Raw genomic sequence first — 20,092 nt, 5'->3', positions numbered from 1 at the left:
CAGACTGGAGAGAGACAGGGGTCCGGATCACTGCGCTTACACATCTTCACCAAGTTTTACATCATATGCGATGCCCCAGGCCTTGGGAGCCTCTGAGGCCTGATTGTCAGAACCACATAGTAAAACCGCCTTGGCCCACTGGATAGGATGTTTCCAGGAGATGTTGTCCTTCCTGTGTTCCAGCTCAAACCCCCTACACACAACTTCTAGACACCGAGAGTGGATGGTTATTCCTATACAGCAGGTGTGATGGGGCCCAGTTCCTTGCAGGGCAGCACAGATCCCAGGTCAAAGACCCACCTCAGCCCCACACCCTGAAGCTTCTCTGAGAGTCTGCTGCGGGTCTCTCAACCATCAGAGCTGAGACCACCCCAGGCCTCTACCCCACAGTGGATCTTTCCAGCCCTACCTCATACCACATTGCTGTGGGGTCAGCTCTGGGCTCTACAAGGAGGGCATGCCCAGTTCAGGGTCAGTGGGTGCTCAGCCTGAAGAACACATCAGGCAGTGCCCTACAGATGCCTGACTGATGTAACCACATTAAGATCGAAAGACCCATGGACACCCCAGACTCAGTCCTGCTTAAGAGGAGATTTACCATCCTCTTTTATCCACCCTGGGCCAAGAGGAAGGCAGAGGAGGGGACTCAGCCTCCAGGCCACAGTCCTCCAAACAAGGAGGGGATGCCAGCCCCAGTGGGCCCAGAACGTCTGGGGAGAACCTGGCTGCTGTGGGAGCCTCGGCCCTGGGACAGCTGCCACGCTTCCAGCCCCTCAACCCAGGGTCCCACAACTACAGACTGAGGCCCATGTGGTCACCATTGTCCTGGCCTCCCTACAACACCCCAGGCTGGGAAGCACTGACCTCTCCACAACAGCCCCGGTAGCCATTAACAATGAATGAGGCCTTGGGCCTGGAGAGGAACAATGGTGAGTGGCCCAGAGACTGAGACATGGGGCCCACTGCAGCATCAGGAGAAAGGGACACAAATACCTATAAGTGAGAGGGAAGTTCTCTGTCAGATGGATTTTTTCCCATCTGAGACTCCAGGGAAGCCATAGAGTGACCCTCAAACATGCCTTTGCATCTGGCTGACCCTCCTCCAGTGTCTGGGTTTCCCAGCCACATCCCATGGCCACACAGACCAACTGGGTTTAACCCATTCATTTCCCTGGAATGTAGCAATTTTTTTTCTTTCATAAAGTCTATGTGGGCAGCTATCAGCTGAAACCAGATATAGCAAAATGTCCATCTTCCCATCACGGCTGAAAGCCACCTATTCTTGCAAAGGGTTCTGGTTTCAGACCACCTGCCCTCCCAGTTCATGCTGAGCGTGTCCTCATGTAGGAAGAGAGTGGCTGTGGGGTCACGCCCCTTGTCTCACGGGTGCCTCAGGCAGGCAGGGTCACTGCAGGCTGGGTGGAGGGTGGCAAGTGAGGGGGCTGAAGGGACTGGGCGCCTGTCAGCACTGTCACTGAGAGTTGTTTGCCATCGATGGCTCCCTGCTCCCACCACTGGCAGAAAGCTCAGTCTTGTCACTTCAGCAAGAGTCAGGCCGTGACCTCTGCCAGCAGTCCAGTGTGCCCCTGGGCGTGGCCCTGTCGGTGCTCCCCGCCCTGCTGCCTAGAGACATGTGGAAGTCGGGGTGCCTGTGGAGTTGGGGCCACAGACTCCCCTGCTGGAAGGTTCCCAGGGAGGGAAGGCAGCAGCACGCCTCTGCTTAGATTCCCTCTGACTCACGCCCGCTGCCTCCCCAGTGCGCAGGTTGGGGGAGGCACACCTTCCACCCTGGCTTTCAGGTCTCCGCAGGTCCCCCTGCCACCACCTGCAGGAACGGATGCTGCCCTGTGAGCCAGACTGGGGTTCCCCTGGTTCCCGTGAGGCAGAGAGAGGGCCTGAGCCCTGTGACCTGGGCCCAGCTCCCCACCCCTGCCTACCAGGCCACCAAGGGGACTTAGGATTCATGCTTCTGGGGTGCATGGGTTAAGGAAAGTCTCTGATCCTAAAGGCCTGAGTGATGCTGATCTGGTGAAACCTCTCACTCTGGCCCCACCTGAGAAACAGAGGTGGCCCCTCGGATATGGAATCCATTAGCCATAGACCTTCGCTTAAATACACCAAGCACCAAAGACGTAAACCTGGGTGCTTCTGGTAGACTTTCTTTTTTTCTCTCACCACCTGTAAAAAGAGCATCTCCTTCAAAACACACATTCCAGGAAGCTAATAGAAAAGGCTGAGGATTAAACATTCTGGGCAAACCATAGCAATGCGGCCTCAGTGACTGGCGACCTGCCCTCATGGAGACCGGGCTCGTCACTGGCTGTCATCTGAGTGAACGGCTGAGGCGCTTGATGAATAACACGTGTTTTCAGTTTAAAACCATTTCTAAGGTTTATTTCAGTTTGTTTGTTTTGAAGTCAGAGAAAACCCCAACTCATACGGAGAATGAGCTGGGAGGTTCAAACATTCGACACAGGCACAGGTCACACTCACTCAGCTTGCGCTCCGTGACGGTCCTGTCCACAGGCTGTAGACGGGCCTGCACTGGAGAAACCGCAGGACGTATGTGGGCAGCTCTCGTCACCGCCACGGACCCCGCTGCTGGACACGGTGCGGGATGCCATGAGGGGACATCCTGAAGGGAATCACGAGGGGCCCAAATAAGAGACACTACGAAGCGATAATCATGAGAGGATGCCACGAGGAGACACCATGAGGGAAACATCATCAGGGGATGTCATGAGAGGACACCATGAGGGCAGCCGTGAAGGGAACATCATGAGGAGCCGCCATGGGGAAACCGTTGGGTACACTATGAGGGGAACAGGATCAGGGACGCCACGAGGGGATAGTAAGGAGGAGACCCTGCGAGGAAAGAAACATCATCCGGGGAAGCCAGGAGGGAACAACCTGAGGAGATGCCATGAGGAGAATTTCAAGGGGAACAGCCATGTGGGGATCTTGAGGGGAACTGTGAGAGGATTCTCTGAGGGGATATCAGGGGAGTGTGCCATGAGGGGACATTGACAGATACACAAACGGCCCCACAGAGGCATAGCCACGCCTCCTACTTTATGCCCCTGTTCCTGCTGTGCGTTGCACTTTTGTTTAAAGACCCACGACTAGACAAAACCAGCACGTAAACACAAGACTGAATCACACCCATAAATCTTTGGGTGGTGGGAGGATTATGGAAACTGAGGGATTCCAGGAACCCTTGGCCTGCCCCACTGGCCTGTGGCAGGGCCCCTCAAGTTCCTGGGGAACCCAATGACATGGAGGAGCAGCCCTGGGGCTGCAACATCCGCTCCCAGGCCTGGGACTCTGGTACTGACTTACTGTTTGCCAATGGCATCCCCTGGTGGTGACTTCAGGCTGCATGGATGGGTGTGTCCCCACCCCAAACTGCAGCCTCCAGAAAGGAGCCCCAGCCCAATGCCAGCCTGGCTCTCATCAAAACCGAAACTAAGCGCCCATCCTTGGAAACGCTGAGAACTCCCGACTCTTATCTGTGTGGCCTCTGTTTTCTGATCTGTGGAATCAGGATGCTGCGTCCTCAGCGTCCATTGTTCTCTCCCGGCAGAGCCCTGTCTGGTAGGTTGGGAACATGTGGAAGCCATCCCCAGGCCAGCTCTGCTGCATCAGCAGCCCCACAGACCTGCTGTGAGTGTGCAGGTGTGTCACGTCTGTGAGTGCGGGTGTGCAGTGTCTAAGTGTGCATGCATGTGCCCCCGGTGTCAGGTGTGTTCCCAGGGCCCTTGGAGCAGGTACCATGGTTCCTGGATCCCTCGTGCCTCGGCCAGGTCTAGTGACTGCAAGTCAATAGAAGACCTGATTAATAACCACAGGACCTTGAGAGGCAGAGGGCTGGACCCCAAAGGCAGGAAACCACACACTTAGAGGACTGAGAATCAGATGTTGGCTAAGGCCGCTTTTGGGAAGGATTTTCTGCTTATCTGCGATTTCCAAGGCTTCTAAAATGAACATGAAGTTCTGTGGAAATAAGAAAACACACAACTGTAACATTCTCAGCCAGTCTGTAGCCTATGTCCACAGTCTGGGTGAAGCAGAGACACGGAGAAGCATCAAGAAGGGCAGAGGGGCGACCCATCCAGCCTTCCCCTGCAGATGGAAACCCCAGGCGGTGCAGAAGCCTGTGAGTGGGGTGCGGGTGTGTGGGTGCTATGTCTCTGTTCTGGTTCGACAGCAAAGGGGCGGGGGCGGTGTTAGGGAAATGACAATGGAGGAAGGCTTGTTCAGGTTTCAGTGTCCGGAGAACAGGCCTCTGACTGACTTCTGATCTTGCCTGGGCTATGTGCCTGCTGGCAAACACACCAATTGTTACCAGTAAGTAAGGGGCACTTTGGATAAGAAAGGGCATGGGGCTTGGATTTTCTTGAGCCCCTGGAGTTCTGGCCAACTCCCTGGGGTCTGGAAAATCTCGTGACTCACAAGGTGAAACAAACAACAATGTAAAAGGTGAAGGAAAACCAGAGCTGCATTGTTGCACACCCACGGATGATGGTGTCAGCTGCACCCTGGGATTCCAAGTGGGAGCCTCCAAAACCGCAACTTGAAGTCTCCCCTGCGTGATGCGGACCTTTTCCCAACTGGGACTCCATATGGCTGTTACCGAGGGACCTTCCAGCTCTGTTTACATCTGGATGTTGGTTGGCCCCATGTGGTGATGTATGTGCTGTTACTTTTCTCTATGGTTTCTATTTCTCTTCTTTTAAGGGCTGTATATTGAAATTAAGCCAAATATTCTTCTAGTAAATATTGAAAATGTTTATTGTGTGAAAAGTGGTTTCTTTTGTTAATGAATCCTTTGAACCAAAAACAAAAGTAAATCAGCAAAATGGTGAGGGGCGGGGATGGCTCCAAGGTCACCCAGCCAGATGTGATGCGGCACCATCCTTGAGGACTGTTTTACCTCTCTGTGACAATTGAGATTCTCTGCAATCTCAACAGACTGTCCTGGCAGAATTGGTGCCCATGAACACTCCCTATGATGCCGAAAAAAGTGATACTGCGGCAGGAGATGGTTTCCAAATTGGGTCCTGGAGCTCATCTTTGTACTAAGACTCCAGGAACAGTCATGCTTGTCTGGGGTTCATCCCGTGCCAGGCCGCACAGGACATGTGTGTACTTACCACAGGGCATCCAACCCCGAGACAGTGTGAGGCCAGTGCTGAGAAACTTCAAAACAGCCGAGTTCATGCCAGACTGCTGGGGCTCAGGGCCCCCACAGCTGGGTGTGGCCTCTCAGTGGACTCCAGCCTGGGTCAGGCCCCCTGAGAACTGGAGAAACAGAAGGTGCCGTGTCAGAGTCCAAGGCCCCGAATCCTCAGCCAAAGGTCACTCTCATGTGGAGAAACCTCTGCAGCCTGTTCAGGGTCTGGCGTTGACTGGTTCACACCCTGGGCATCTTGCCCTGAAAATGACACTCTCTGCTCTAGCTTTTCGGTCACCACCAGAAACATCCACGACTGAGCATCGTTTCTGCTTTGGCTCAGTCTCTTCATTCTTTCTGGAGCTGTTAGTAATTACCCTCTGCTGGTCCTGCTCTTGCCCAGTATCATATTGGACACCTTCTGATCTGGGGGCGGGGTCGGGTGGGGGGCTCATCGGGTATCATACTTTTTGCCTTTGCATACTGTTCATGGGGTTCTCATGGTAAGAATACTGGGAGGAGTTTCCATTTCCTCCTCCAGTGGACCAATTTTGTCAGAACCCTTCACTATGTCCTGTCTCTCTTGGGTGGCCCCATGTGGCATGACTCACAGCTTCACTGAGTTACACAAGCCCCTTCACCACGACAGGGCTGGGATCCATGAAGGGGTTAAGAAGGTGTATGTGCCATAATCACGATGCTGGAGATTCTTAAAGGTGCTTTCTCAAACCCCTCAGCAGAGGCAGTGGCTGGTGTGCGCTCTTTTGGTGGAGTATGCTTCTTGGGATTTGGTGGCAATTCCTTTTCATTCTTTCCTGATTCTGCAGAAAGAGAAATTGTAGGAGCAAGTCCTCGGAACACTCCAGCTTTTAGAAACACAGTCTTCAGTACCCCGGCTCGTTTTTGCTGCCGTAGAAAGGAGGTCACTATAGCAGTGACTCGGGAGTGGGCTGGGTAATTGGCCTGGTGGATGGAGGTCACACCCTAAAACACAATCTCTTCACATCCAAGCCTTTCGAATAGATCGAGTAATGGGGCAGAGTGACACGCTTCCCTGTGGAGGGATGGGGCCTGCCTGGGGAGGAGGAAACGTGCCTTGTGCCAGCCACCCCACGCACGGCCCTTGCTTAAAGCTGCACATTCTGCCTCTTTTTGAAAAGCAAGACTGTGGATGTTGGACTCTCCGGACATTTGGGCTAAAATGTACTCACACACTCAGACCCAGACGACGCAGGAATTCTCTGTCAATTTAAATGCCATTTCTCAAGAATCGAAGTTTAAAAGTCGTTTATATCAATGGCTTAGGGAAATAGGAGTTGTGGGTTGTAGAAGATGTTTCCCCTTTTGCAACAGTCTTATAATTAGGAAGGAGAAGGCAATGGCACCCCTCTCCAGTACTCTTGCCTGGAAAATCCATGGACAGAGGAGCCTGGTAGGCTGCAGTCCATGGGGTCGATAAGAGTCAGACACGACTGAGCGACTTCACTTTCACTTTTCTCTTTCATGCATTGGAGAAGGAAATGGCAACCCACTCCATTATTCTTGCCTGGTTAATCCCAGGGACGGCGGAGCCTGGTGGGCTGCCGCCTATGGGGTCACACAGAGTCGGACACAACTGAAGTGACTTAGCATAAAATTAGGAAAAACGCTAAGAAAGAAGCTATTAAACCATGTACGTGGTCTCCAATCTAAGCTACAGACAAATGAGACAAGGAAGCTCATTGCTCAGGTGTTAGGAAACCAATACCGAGAGGACCAGGAATGCGGTGCAGGAGGTAATAGAATCACTCACTAATTAAAGCCATTGCTGTCCCCCACCCCCCAGGCTTGGCTTCCAAGCCACTGCTGGAGGAAACAGGAGAGACAGGGTGGAAATGGCAAAAAGGGGCCAGGCTAGTTGCTGCCCTGATTCTGGTCACTTGTGTTTGAAGGAGGAGGAGGAACTTGCTGCTTTCGCAATATGTTGCCAAGCTCCACATTTCTTCCCTGTGATCTTGACACTCCAATGTATCCTGATCCCAATGTATCACGGTGGATCACTGTGGATTTTTTTAGACACTCATCCTAAGGCCTCCCATTCTCTGGAAACCCATCCACACCTGTGCCATAGGCGCCCTCTGCAGGGTGACTTACAGGTTCATCATGCCCTCGCCCCGGGGGACAGGTGTGCTTTCCAGGCTCCCCTAAGGAAACTGGTCAAAGGAGTATCCCAAAATAAAACCTGGCAGGGAAAGTGCATCAGATGTCGGGTGGGTGAGCTGTAGAAGGAGAGAGAGATGAAGAAAGTTTGTGAGTTGATGGCCAGGGCAGGACGGTGGCAGCAGCCAGCCCGAGGAATCACAGGAGACCTCACAGAGGGGCCTCAGCCCTGACGACCCCTTTTCCCTGGCCAGCAGGTGGGGGCCCATTCCTCCAGCTCTGGTTTCCTTTTGTGTGTCCTGAGGCTCCAGTATCTTCCATCCCTCCAACCACTGGGACTCAGAACTGAAATAGAAACCCAAATCTCACTTTTCCACCATGAGGACAGGTTAACCTGAAGCCCCTCAAAGGAAACACGAATCAGAAAGTCAGAATGCTTTAGCTCTAATGAAAGAAAAATGTGAGTCCTCTGGGCGTCTCAGGCCTTGATACCCCAGTGCTGTGCTGTGATCTGCCCTGACTGTGTGTCCTGCAGGGTGATAGAGAGAGCTCTGGCCACTGATCAGCCCTTGAAGCTGGGGGCCCCTCTCCCTCTGGGTTCCAGCCACAGGGGAAGGTTTTGCCCCTGGGAGGGCTGGCCCTAGACCTACCTGTGGAGTGGGGTTGGACCCACCTGAAACAAATCCGTGGCCACCAGGTTTGTGAGGTGTGGGCCAGCATGTGGCATGGCTCCTGGACACCTCCCCCCGTGCGGTCCAGGAGCAGCAGCAGCTGGTGAGCAGCACACAGCATCGCCGCTGTCCAGACCTGAAGAACAAAGCCACATGTGACCAGGTGCTCCAGGGATGCACAGGCAGGAGACAGGTTGATCACAGCAGGCACGGTCCTGAGATCTGATGTGGTCTCCTGTGTGTTTATGAGTGGTGGACTGCCCTCTCTTCTGCAGCAGTGCTTAATTCTAAAACAAATTCTAAAGTTCTCCTGACAATTTTAACTCTAAACCTGTCATGGAGCTTTATTCATTGTCTGACTCCAGGATAGCAGGGATTGCTCCCAGCCCCGTGGCTCCATGGCATGCACCATGTGAGCCTACGTGAGCCCGTGTTTGTGAGAGCGCCCGGCTGTGGGTCAAGTCGAGCCCGAGGGCAGTGGCCACCGTCATGGGGCAGGTGGGCTAACGGAAGTGCACGGTGAGCCCAGCAGGACAGCACCGGGTGCTTTGGGGCAGCCTCCAGCCACACTGAGCTCCAAGGTCTAGTCACTCTGCAGAGTCTCAAAGCTATCTAAGTAAAGACTAAAGAAAAGACAAAAAAGAAAAAGATACATGCAAGTTGTGTTGAAGTCTGTTTTGAGAAAAAGGTGTAGATCTGGGTTGGAAGGAGACACAGGGCAAAAGTGACCCAGGCACTCCCTATCCTCCATGAACTGCCCTGCAACACGACAGCGACACATGCAGCCAGAGCAAGCCCTGTAAGGTATAGTTCAGGCCAAGGCAGAAAAAGGAAAGACGACCTCAACAGACATTCAGTTCAGGTCAGTTGAGTCGCTCAGTCGTGTCCAACTCTCTGCGACCCCATGAATCGCAGCACGCCAGGCCTCCCTGTCCATCACCAACTCCCGGAGTTCACTGAGACTCAGGTCCATTGAGTCAGTGATGCCATCCAGCCATATCATCCTCTGTCGTCCCTTTCTCCTCCTGCCCCCAATCTCTCCTAGCATCAGTCTTTTCCAATGAGTCAACTCTTCACATGAGGTGGCCAAAGTACTGGAGTTTCAGCTTCAGCATCATTCCCTTCAAAGAAATCCCAGGGCTGGTCTCCTTCAGAATGCACTGGTTGGATCTCCTTGCAGTCCAAGGGACTCTCAAGAGTCTTCTCCAACACCACAGTTCAAAAGCATCAATTCTTCGGTGCTCAGTCTTCTTCACAGTCCAACTCTCACATCCATACATGACCACAGGAAAAACCATAGCCTTGACTAGATGGACTTTGTTGGCAAAGTAATGTCTCTGCTTTTGAATATGTTATCTAGGTTGGTCATAACTTTGCTTCCAAGGAGTAAGCGTCTTTTAATTTCATGGGTGCAGTCACCATCTGCAGTGATTTTTGAGCCCAGAAAAATAAAGTCTGACACTGTTTCCACTGTTTCCACATCTATTTCCCATGAAGTGATGGGACCGGATGCCATGATCTTCGTTTTCTAAATGTTGAGCTCTAAGCCAACTTTTTCACTCTCCACTTTCACTTTCATCAAGAGGCTTTTTAGTTCCTCTTCACTTTCTGTCATAAGGGTGGTGTCATCTGCATATCTGAGGTTATTGATAATTCTCCCGGCAATCTTGTTTCCAGCTTGTGTTTCTTCCAGTCCAGTGTTTCTCATGATGTACTCTGCATGTAAGTTAAATAAGCAGGGTGACAATATACAGCCTTGACATACCTCCTTTTCCTATTTGAAACCAGTCTGTTGTTCCGTATCCAGTTCTAACTGCTGCTTCCTGACCTGCATACAGATTTCTCAAGAGGCAGGTCAGGTGGTCTGGTATTCCCATCTCTTTCAGAATTTTCCACAGCCTATTGTGATCCACACAGTCAAAGGCTTTGGCATAGTCAATAAAGCAGAAATAGATGTTTTTCTGGAACTCTCTTGCTTTTTCCATGATCCTGCAGATGTTGGCAATTTGATCTCTGGTTCCTCTGCCTTTTCTAAAACCAGCTTGAACATTAGGAGGTTCATGGTTCACATATTGCTGAAGCCTGGCTTGGAGAATTTTGAGCATTACTTTACTAGCATGTGAGATGAGTGCAATTGTGCAGTAGTTTGAGCATTCTTTGGCATTGCCTTTCTTTGGGATTGGAATGAAAACTGACCTTTTCCAGTCCTGTGGCCACTGCTGAGTTATCCAAATTTGCTGGCAGATTGAGTGCAGCACTTTCACAGCATCAGGTTACCTTTATTCAGGCAAGGACGGGCGAAGTCGGACTAACGACCAGGCTGAGCTTGGAGAGGGATCAGGGAGGCTCCATATTTATAGGGAGGTTTGTGCAGGTGATAAGGGAAACGTTCATCAGCCGGGATGTTTTGGGTAGTTTTTGGTTGAGATGGCATTGCAGTTGGGCAGGGGGTGATAAGTCTTCTGGGCAGGTGTAGGGGGTGGAAGGTTTCTGGACAAGGGGTGATAAGTCCCAGATAGATGCAACCAGCCTGGAGCATCAGGGCGGGACCTAAAGTTCTGTTTTGTTTTCTCTGAAGTTAGATGATTCAGCAAGGGCCTTTGAGACTCTTGTTTTCTTTTCTTGGCCCAAAAGACTCCTTCATTCCAGACCTGAAATCATTGTAAAAAAATGGGAAAAAGGTGCCATATCTCTCTGGCTACTTCTTGCTGGATTGGGGCAACGAGTTGGGTCTGGAATGGAGGATCGTCCTAGGGCCCAGGGTCTCCTTTTTCTGAGCTTGGGGTGAGGCTCTCGAGAAGAAAAATGGTCTTGACCTGATCTTGAGAGATGGCCCGAATCCGTTCTTGGAGAAACCTTTGAAAGAGATTGAAGAAACAGGGTCCAAATAAGAGGAATAGAATGATAAGTACCAGTGGTCCCAGGAGGGAGCAACCAAGGGAACTGCTTTCAGGGACTGTAAAGGTTTTGTAACTCTTTTCTGCGGCGTTCAATTCTGTCTAAGTTCTTTGACTCTGTCCTGGACTACACCCGTTTCATTAACAAAATAGCAGCACACTTCTCCTAGGAAAAGGCAGGGCCCTCCCTTTTCTGCGGTGAGAAGGTCCAGGGCTCGCCTATTTTGAAGAGCCACAGAAGCTAATGAGTTAATTGGTCTTTGGATTGAAAGGAAGGACTCCACTCCCTGCTCCATGTCTTCATTAAGTTCTTGGGACAGCTTGTAGTAGAATTGGGCAGAGGTCGAGCTGCCTCCAATCCTGGTGCCTACGGCTGCTGCTCTGCCAGTCCCAATCAGGAGGGGGGCTATGACGGCTCGTCTTTTCCTGGGTAAAGTTCCCCTTGTGGGGAGACTCTTCTTCTCCCTCTTCTTCTTTGAGGAATGTTAGGCCCGGGGTCAGGAAGACCAAGATGCAAGGTCCAGGGGGTCCAACGGGAGACACGAGTATGTGCAGGTCCCGCAGAGAGTGAGGATTCCCGGATGGTGCAATTGTTTGTGCTGTTCCAGAGAACCCAAGTGGAACAGAAGGAGGGAGTGGAGTTTGTAAGACCAGTGTAGTTGGGACTAGACTAGTTGATACAGGTTAGGTGTGAAGAGGCTGAGAGAAGGACATTGTCAGAGACTGGCCCAATGAGTTGTGTAGTTTTTTGTTGGGAAGGGGAGGTGTAGTTGCCCTGTAAAAGCCAGGTTGAATGTAAAGGAATTGTTATGACGGTGAGGGAGACAGTGACATGCATATCTTAGACTGGGATGTGTGTTGTGTGTACTGGAAGAATTGGAAGGAAGAGTTGAGAAGGCAGGTAAGGTGTTGGTTGCCAGAGGGAGGTTTTAGGACAGGCCGTAATTGGGAAAGGAGGTCTAGGCATTTATAAGGCTCAGGAGTCGCCTGTACCTGGGAAATTATGTTCTTGATGACTTGTTCTTGTTTCTTTTCCCGATTTTGATCTAGTACCCCGCCCCCGACTGAGTATCCCCAGTGAGTAATGGGATAGAAACATATGTTTCTTCCATTTGGCTTATGGCAGGTACTAATGAAATTCCCTCTCTGTTGTACTTGAATAGTGAGTAGGGATTTGGACTTCCTGCCCCTGAGGTTCATGGTGCATGGTTTTGGAGCTGTATTATAACATGAGGAATGTACATAGGAATAAATGTCAGAGCAGGGGCAGGGAGTAGCCAGAAGGCTGGGGAGTGCAGCAAGGATGAGGAGCAGAGGAATCATGGGCTGTTAGTTAGGCAGTGCAGAGGAAATAGCACCCTGGGAGTAGAACACAGCTAGCAACGTAGGCGATACCCACGGAAAGACGAAGGCTAGGTGGCCAGTCCTGAGGGAGACAGTTACTAGGCCTACAGCAAGGATTAAGCTTAAGAGTGCTGTTATAGTTAGAGAGACAGGGAGAGGCCAGTGAGGGCGAGGGGAAAGGCCCCAAGTTGGTGGTGGTTTGAGTCTGAGGAGGAACACTGTTTATTAGGATGTAGAATGATGTAGAGAATGAGAGTAAAGAAATCAATTTCGTCTGGAGTCAGGTTGCAGAAGGTTCCCTGGAGCCACAGTTGAGACACCAGTGTAGTCAGGTCTTTGGAGGAGGTTCCTGTCGGGGCGCTGGTCCAGAGCTCTTGTAGTAGTTGGGTCAGGAACAGTTGCAGGCTGAGAGTCCAGGTCATTCAGTGCCTTCTTGGATGGTGGACAGAGGTTGTCGCTGGGTGAATTTTAAGGAGGTGGGTTCTGTGAGGGAGACCCGATAGGTGTCATTTAAGGAGGGCAGTGCAGGATCGGAGGTGACCCACTTTAGGCGAGACGGGTGTACCCAGGAGGTGACCTCGAGTTTATCTGCAGTTGGGGTGAGGAGGATGATTTTGAATGGTCCCTGCCACTTTGGGGTTAGGTCACCCTGGGGATTATCAGACAGACAGACTGTGTCCCCAGTTTGTAAAGGGGGCAGGAGGACTTGGGGATCAGGGGCAGGCAAGAAGTGGTTGACGTATTTCCAGAGGCCATTGCGGAGTTCTGCCAGCAGAGGGGAGTGTAAGAAGCTTGGTATGGGAGGGGGTTCACGGCTGCGTCCAGGAGGGAGCACGGGCCTTCCACACATCACCTCAAAGGGGCTCAGCCCCAGGGGCTTTTTCGACAAAGCCCGTATTCAGAGGAGAACACTTGGCACAAGTTTAGTCCAATCCAGATGTACTTCGAGGGTTAGTTTGGTAAGGGTTTCTTTGATTTTTCTATTCATCCTTTCTACCTTTCCTGAGGACTGGGGACAGTATGTAATGTGAAATTTCCAGGGTATCTGTAAGAATTGGACAAGTTGTTGGGTGACCTCGGATGTAAATTCCGGGCCGTTATCAGACTGTAGGGATGAAGGCAGGCCAAACCTGGGGATAATTTTTGTGAGGGGGATTTGGGCCCCGGTGTGGGCTCTTGTGTTTGTGGTGGGAAATGCTTCTACCCACCCCGAAAAGGTGTCCACAAGGTCCAGGAGGTATCTGACTCTCCGGACCGGGGGCATATGAGTACAGTCTATCTGCCAATCCTGTGTTGGGAGGCTGCCTCGCATCTGATGGGTTGGAAAGGATGTCAGTTTAAGGTTGGAATTGGGGTTAGTACGTTGACATGTTTGACAGGAGCAGGTAAGGTTATCTAAATATTGTTGGTCAGCATTGGATATGGGGAAGTGGTTACGGAGGAACTGTCGGAGTGTCTTGGATGAGGGAGGAAAAAGTGAGTGTAGATAAGAGAGGATTTCTGTGGTGGAGGGAGGGTCGGGTGGAGTCAGAGCTAGGATGACAGGGGACTGGAGGGAAGGATGGGACAGGGCTGTCTCCTTTCCTTCTGGTCTGCAGCATTGTTATAGCTGATACGACACTTCCCTTTTGATGCCCCTACAGTGGAGGATGGCGGCTTTGTTTGCTAAGAGTGCTGCCTCTAGGAGTTTGTGGATCAGGTCTGAATTAATAATGGGGGGTCCCTTTTGGGTTAGGAAACCTCTTTCCCTCCATATTAGGATGTTTGAGTGAAGTACGTTATAGGCATATTTGGAGTCTGTGTGGATGTTAACCCTTAGATTTTTAGCCAGAGTTAAAGCTCTGGTGGCTTCCCAGTTAAAGGCTTTCCTGGTGGCTCAGAGGATAAAGCGTCTGCCTGCAAAGCAGGAGACCCAGGTTTGATCCCTGGGTTGGGAAGATCCCCTAGAGAAGGAAATGGCAACCCACTCCAGTATTCTTGCTTGGAGAATCCCATGGACAGAGGAGCCTGGCGGGCTACAGTCCACGGGGTCGCAAAGAGTCAGACAGGACTGAGCGACTTCACACACACACACTCAAAGCTCTGGTGAGAGCTATCAGTTCTGCCTGTTGGGAGGTGGTGTGAGGTGGCAGAGGTGAAGCTTCAGTTGTCTGGGTTCCGTGATTGTGACAAAGGTCCCCTGGATGATGGCGTATTCTGCTGCAAAGGGTGGGATTTTTGAGAGCTGCCATCAATGAACCAGTGTTGGGTGTCTGGGTCTAGGATGGGCTGATCTGTTAAATGTTGGAAGGGGTTTTGGGTAAGATCTACTGTTAGGCTGCAGCTATGTAGGAGGGAGTCTGTTGTAGAGGACGTGGGTAATAAGCTGGCGGGGTTAAGGGGAGAGCAGGGGGAGAATGAGAGCTGAGGGTCGAGGAGAAAAGTATGTAGGACCTGTACCCTGGAAGGGGGAAGGGAGAGGAAAGCCCGATGTGATAGTAAGTCTCCGAAGGTGTGTGGAGAACAGACTGTTAAAGGGGCATGCCTAGAGGGTTTATTTGCTTCGGGTACGAGGGCTGCGATAGCAGCCATGGCCTGTATACTGGGAGGCCAGCCCTTGGTCACCATGTCAGCTGTTTTGATAGATAGGCTATGGGAGCCCAGGTGTCTCCGGCCCGCTGACACAGAAGTCACAGGGCCTGTCCTTGGTTGGAGTGTGCAAAGAGAAAGAATGGTCTGGTGTGATCTGGCAGGTGGAGAGTTGGCACTCGGAGGAGGCTCTGGGTGAGCTGGCGAAGAGGATTGGCCAGTGAGGAGGGGTTAAAAAGGGGCTCATCCGGACATCCTTTAGTTGCCTCACAGAGAGGCTTTGCAAGGAGGGAGAAGTTAGGGATCCAGATACAGAAAAAGTTGAGGAGGCCGAGGGTAGACAGAAGCTCCCTTTTTGTTTTTGGAAGTGGACAGTTAATCAAGGCCTGGATTCTATCTGGCGGAATCGTTCTTTGTTGATGGGATATGGAGAGCCCCAGGTAGGTGATCTTTGTCTGGGCTATTTGGGCCTTAGATTGGGATACCCGATAACCCCAGGATCCCAGGGCCCCAAGGAGTTTGGCAGTATGTTGGAGGCAGAGTTTTCGGGTTGGGCTACAAAGGAGGAGGTCATCTACGTATTGCAGGAGATGACTCAGGGCTAGGTCGAGTGTCTGTAGGTCCTTTTGTAAATCCTGTCCAAAAAAGTGGGGACTGTCTCTGAACCCCTGGGGGAGAACTGTCCATGTTAGTTGTTGGGAAACGTGAGTCTCGGGATCTTGCCAGGTGAAGGTGAAAAGGGGTTGGGAGAGGGGGTGGAGCAGGATGGTGAAAAAGGCATCTTTGAGATCTAATATCGTGAAGTGGGTTGCAGTCAGGGGTATGGCGGAGAGAAGGGTATAAGGGTTAGGGACTACTGGGAATGTCGATGTGATGGCCTCAATGACTTTCACAGATCCTGGTTCAGGATCCTGGACCTGATCCTGGTCCCTTCCTTACTGCCAGAGTAGGGGTGTTGTGTGGTGAATGGGTAGGAATTAGGATAGAGGCTTGAAGAAGACAGTCTATGATAGGCTTAAGTCCCTTGTGGGCCTCCGGGGTGAGAGAGTACTGTTGTTGGGTGATTATAGTCAAGGGGTCTTTTAGGGTAATGTGGACTGGGGGATGATGTTTGGCTATGGATGGGTGATCAGTGTCCCAGACTTGGGGGTCTGAGGTGGGTAGATCCAAGGGAAGGTCAGGGTGAGGGATAGGGACCGTCCAGGTGCCATCTGCATGCAGAATATAGAGACTGTATCGAGAGGGGTATGGTCATAAAGACTCCCAATTTGGATAACAAACCTCCCCCTAGGCGTGCCATCGGGCACTGAAGCATTATGAGGAATGAGTGTATAAGGGTCGGTTTTCCAAATTGACAGAGTAATAAAGGGCTGATTTTTGGCCTTAGGGGAACTCCAGAGACCCCCTTGACTGTGAGTTCTGAGTCTTGAGTTGGGCCAGAATAGGAAGTTAAGAGAGAGAAAGTGGCTCCAGTGTCTACTATAAAAGAGGTCTTTTTTCCAGCCAGTACCCCATCTACCCTAAGTTCCGAGCTCATGTTTGAGACACGGGCCGGGGGGCTGGAACCTGGGCCCCATCATTGGAACAACTCTCGTAGGGTTGGGCTGGGGTTCTGGGGAGAAGTGGGGATTTCCCCAGAGTCGCCAGGGCGTCCCTGGGGACAGTCCATCTTCCAGTGTCCCCATTGGCCACAGGTTGGGCATGCTTTTGGGGGGGCCGCGGGTGTGGGCATGCCTTTGCCCAGTGTCCTGAACTCGTTGCATCGGAAGCAGGGTCCCGGGATGGGAGGTCTTAAATCTCGTTCTGGGATGACGTGGGCCAGGTTGATCTCTTCCCTTAATTGCTGCCGCCAAAAGGGCATATTTAGCTTTTCTCTCACGTTCCTTTTCTCTCTTAGCCTCCTCCTCTCTATTAACACCTTGAAGCCTACTTCTAGAAAGTCTCTTTGGGGGGGTCTCAGGGCCCTTTTCTAGTTGTCGAAGCTTGCGTCTGATGTCAGGGGCGGACTGGCCGATGAATTGAATGTGAAGGTAGAGTAAGCCAGCAGGGGTGGTGATATCTAGGTTGGTATACTTCTGGACTGCCTCTGTGAGGCGGGCTGAGAATAAGGCTGGATTTTCGTCTTCCCCTTGGGTGATTTCCCTGACTTTATCATAACTGACATGGATATGAGTATTTTCCTGCATCCCTTCTAGAATGCAGGTAATCATATGATTCTCCTGATACCTGGGTCACCAGGCTGGTAAGTCCAGTGGGGATCTAACGGAGGCACCGCCTCATCAGCACCTGGGTTCTCCCGATCTTGGTTATGTAAATGATCAGCATGGACTTTTGCAGCTTGCCAGATATGGTCTTTTTCATCAGGGGTGAGAGTGGCATTTAGGATATAATAGACATCACTCCATGTGAGGTTATAGGCCTGTGAGAGTCTCAGGAATTCTTTGCTGGATCTGGTAGGATTTTCAGAAAATGATCCTAACTTTTCTTCTATCTGGCTCATATCTGACCATGAAAATGGTACGTGGACTCGGGTGGGGCCCTCTGGTCCTGCCACCTCTCTCAGGGGATCGTGTTGGGTACATGACCGTGTGGCAGTGGGGGAAGGAAGTGGGGAGGGGGTGTCGGGGAGATGGAGTAGTTGGGTTGAGGGGGAGTCAGAGAGGTTTCTGGGCCAGTAGGAGAGTTGGATGAAGGGGAAGGAGAGGGTTGGCGGGTGGCGGGTAGAGAGGGTCTCTCCGTAGGTCGAACTCCTGGGGCGGGCGCGGAAGGTCTCAGTCTGCGGTTAATTGAGGAAGAGCCCATTTGCTTGGGAGGCAAGGTGCATAGAAGGATCTCGTGGGTGGAGCGGGCCTTGCATAGGGAGGGCCTGCTCCAAAGGGCCCAAAAGGCTTGGGCATATGGGACCTCCGACCACTTGCCATTCTGTTTAAGGAAGTTGATGAGATTTTGAAGAATGTTGAAGTCAAATGTGCCGACTACAGGCCAGTGGTCTTGATTGTCTAATTGGTATTGAGGCCACATCTGTGTACAGAGTTGTTTTAAATGGTTAGCTTTGAGTTCAGTGAGTGACAGTGGTTTGAGATTTTTGAGAACGCAGGTCAGAGGGGAATCTTTTGGGACGGATTGGCCAGACCCCATAATTGAAAGGCAAGCAGAGGCTCCTATTGAGAGCTCGAGTCCTCACCCGTAGTCGCAATAGGAGTTATGAGAAGAGAGCTCTGTGTTGAGGTGGAGCATCCCCCACCGTCACCTACAGACTGCCCCTGGGCTGGGGGTCCCCGGGACCTGAAGAGGACTGAGTTCTAGGGCACCTCCTGAACCGTCCGGATCTTACCTTAATCTAGGGGCCAGCTTGAGTGGAGTGTTGCATGTAGAGCAGTCGAATGGCAGGAGTTCCCTATTCTGGAGGTCGTCAGAAAGAGAGAGAGAGGGAAAGGGGGTAGAGTCGAGGCCTGGGGGTACGCAAAGCACCAATAAAGCCTTAGGCCAAGGCTTGCACCACTCACGAAGGCACTAGTGTCCCGGAGGGGAACTTGAGCCCTGGCAGAAAAGTGAGCTCGGAGGATGTTCGAGCTCCCAGATTCCTGGAAAAGGGAAAACATGAGAATGAGGGAGAGTGAGAGGGAGTGAGACGAGTGCCTCGCCCCTTCCAGGTTTCGGCACCAAGAACGTAAGGTATAGTTCAGGCCGAGGCAGAAAGAGGAAAGACGAGCTCAACAGAAGTAGGTTACCTTCATTCAGGCAAGGAGGGGCGACAGTCGGCCTAAGGACCAGGCTGAGAGCCAGAGGGACCAGGGAGGCTCCATATTTATAGGGAGGTTTGTGGAAGCGATAAGGGAAACGTTAATCAGGCGGGATGTTTTGGGTGTTCTTTAGTTGAGATGGCATTTGTAGTTGGGCAGGGGGTGATAAGTCTTCTGGGCAGGTGTAGGGGGTGGAAGGTTTCTGGACAGGGGGTGATAAGTCCCAGATAGATGCAACCGGCCTGGAGCATCAGGGCGAGACCTAAAGTTCTGTTTGTTTTCTCTGAAGTTAAATGATTCAGCAAGGGCCTTTGAGACTCCTGTTTTCTTTTCTAGGCCCAAAAGACTCCTTCAGGCCCAAGTGTGATTCTGATGACGACAGTGTCACCAGCTGGAGGGGCCTCTGGCTGCCTGGACCCCTGAATGACCGTGTGCCACAGGCCCCCTGCACAGGCTCCCAGGGTAGGGCAGCTGCTGCTGCTGCTGCTAAGTCGCTTCAGTTGTGTCCGACTCTGTGCGACCCCATAGACAGCAGCCCTCCAGGCTCCCCCGGTCCCTGGGATTCTCCAGGCAGGAACACAGGGTAGGGCTGGAGGCCCCTGTTTCCACGGATCCCCCACCGCAGACCATCACCAGGAGGCCCCTCTTCCAACAGAGGGCATGGGCAGCTGAGAGGAGACCTGGTCAGGTGTATATGTGCCTGGGGATCACCCGCATATGAGTCTCCCTCACCCTGAGCAGACCCTCAGACCAGGGCCCCCAGGCATGCTGACTCACACCTGCCAACTTGGGGCCCAGTTCAGAATGGTATTCCGCCTCCCCCTGACCACCCCCGAGAGCAGCTGCCTAGGAGGCCTGTCCAGTTAGAGCCAGACATGAAACAATGGACTGGTTCCAAATTGGGAAAGGAGTACGTCAAGGCTATATATTGTCACCCTGCTTATTTAACTTATACGCAGAGTACATAGAGCAAAATGCTGGGCTGGTTGAAGAACAAGCCGAAATCAAGATTGCCGGGAGAAATATCAATAATCTCAGATATGCAGATGATATCACCCTTATGGCAGAAAGCGAACAGGAACTAAAGAGCTTCTTGATGAAACTGAAAAAGAGAATGACAAAGCTGGCTAAAAACACGACATACAAAAAACTAAGATCTTGCCTGCCTCCCAGACATCTCAGCTTTTCGGCAGGATAGCCCTCACGGGGACAAGGAGGCAGGAGGCTGGGCTGCTCCCTGGGCTGGTCATTCTGTCAAGGCCCCTGCCTAGTCCCTAGTCTGGCTCCTGAGACAGGATGACCTCCCCCTCCCCACAAATGCCTTCCCCACCCACCTACCCTCCCCCCAGCAGAGTGCAAGCCAGAGACGTGCACGAGTGATGAGTATTCCAGCCCCAAGGCCACGTCATTGGTTCCAGGTCCACGTGTTCCTCTGTGTGTGTGAGTTGCTCAGTCATGTACAACTCTTAGTGACCCCATGGACTGTAGCCTGCCAGGCTTTACTGCCCACGGAGTTCTCCAGGCAAGAATACTGGAGTGGGTTGCCATTCCCTCTTC

At 51.9% G+C, this 20,092-nt stretch overlaps 1 protein-coding gene across 3 annotated transcripts in view; it reads left to right on the top strand.

The window, feature by feature from the left end:
- Positions 1–4,045: 4,045 nt before the first annotated feature.
- Positions 4,046–20,092, top strand: part of SECTM1A (secreted and transmembrane protein 1A) — a 27,597-nt gene continuing 11,550 nt past the window's right edge. Inside the window, exons 1-2 of one of the 3 annotated variants that reach the window (XM_059878277.1) lie at positions 4,192–4,689; positions 18,872–18,997. The gene's annotated coding sequence lies outside the window, so the exon portion shown is untranslated. Of the gene's footprint in view, positions 4,157–4,191; positions 4,690–18,871; positions 18,998–20,092 lie in introns of those variants that run through there. The other 2 variants (NM_001435081.1, NM_001435082.1) reach the window with 2 other exon arrangements.

This window comes from Bos taurus, chromosome 19 (genome assembly GCF_002263795.3).
Source record: "Bos taurus isolate L1 Dominette 01449 registration number 42190680 breed Hereford chromosome 19, ARS-UCD2.0, whole genome shotgun sequence".
Classification (NCBI taxonomy): domain Eukaryota; kingdom Metazoa; phylum Chordata; class Mammalia; order Artiodactyla; family Bovidae; genus Bos; species Bos taurus.
Note: the sequence above shows the minus strand (reverse complement) of the source record. Positions and strands in the feature narration are given on the sequence as shown.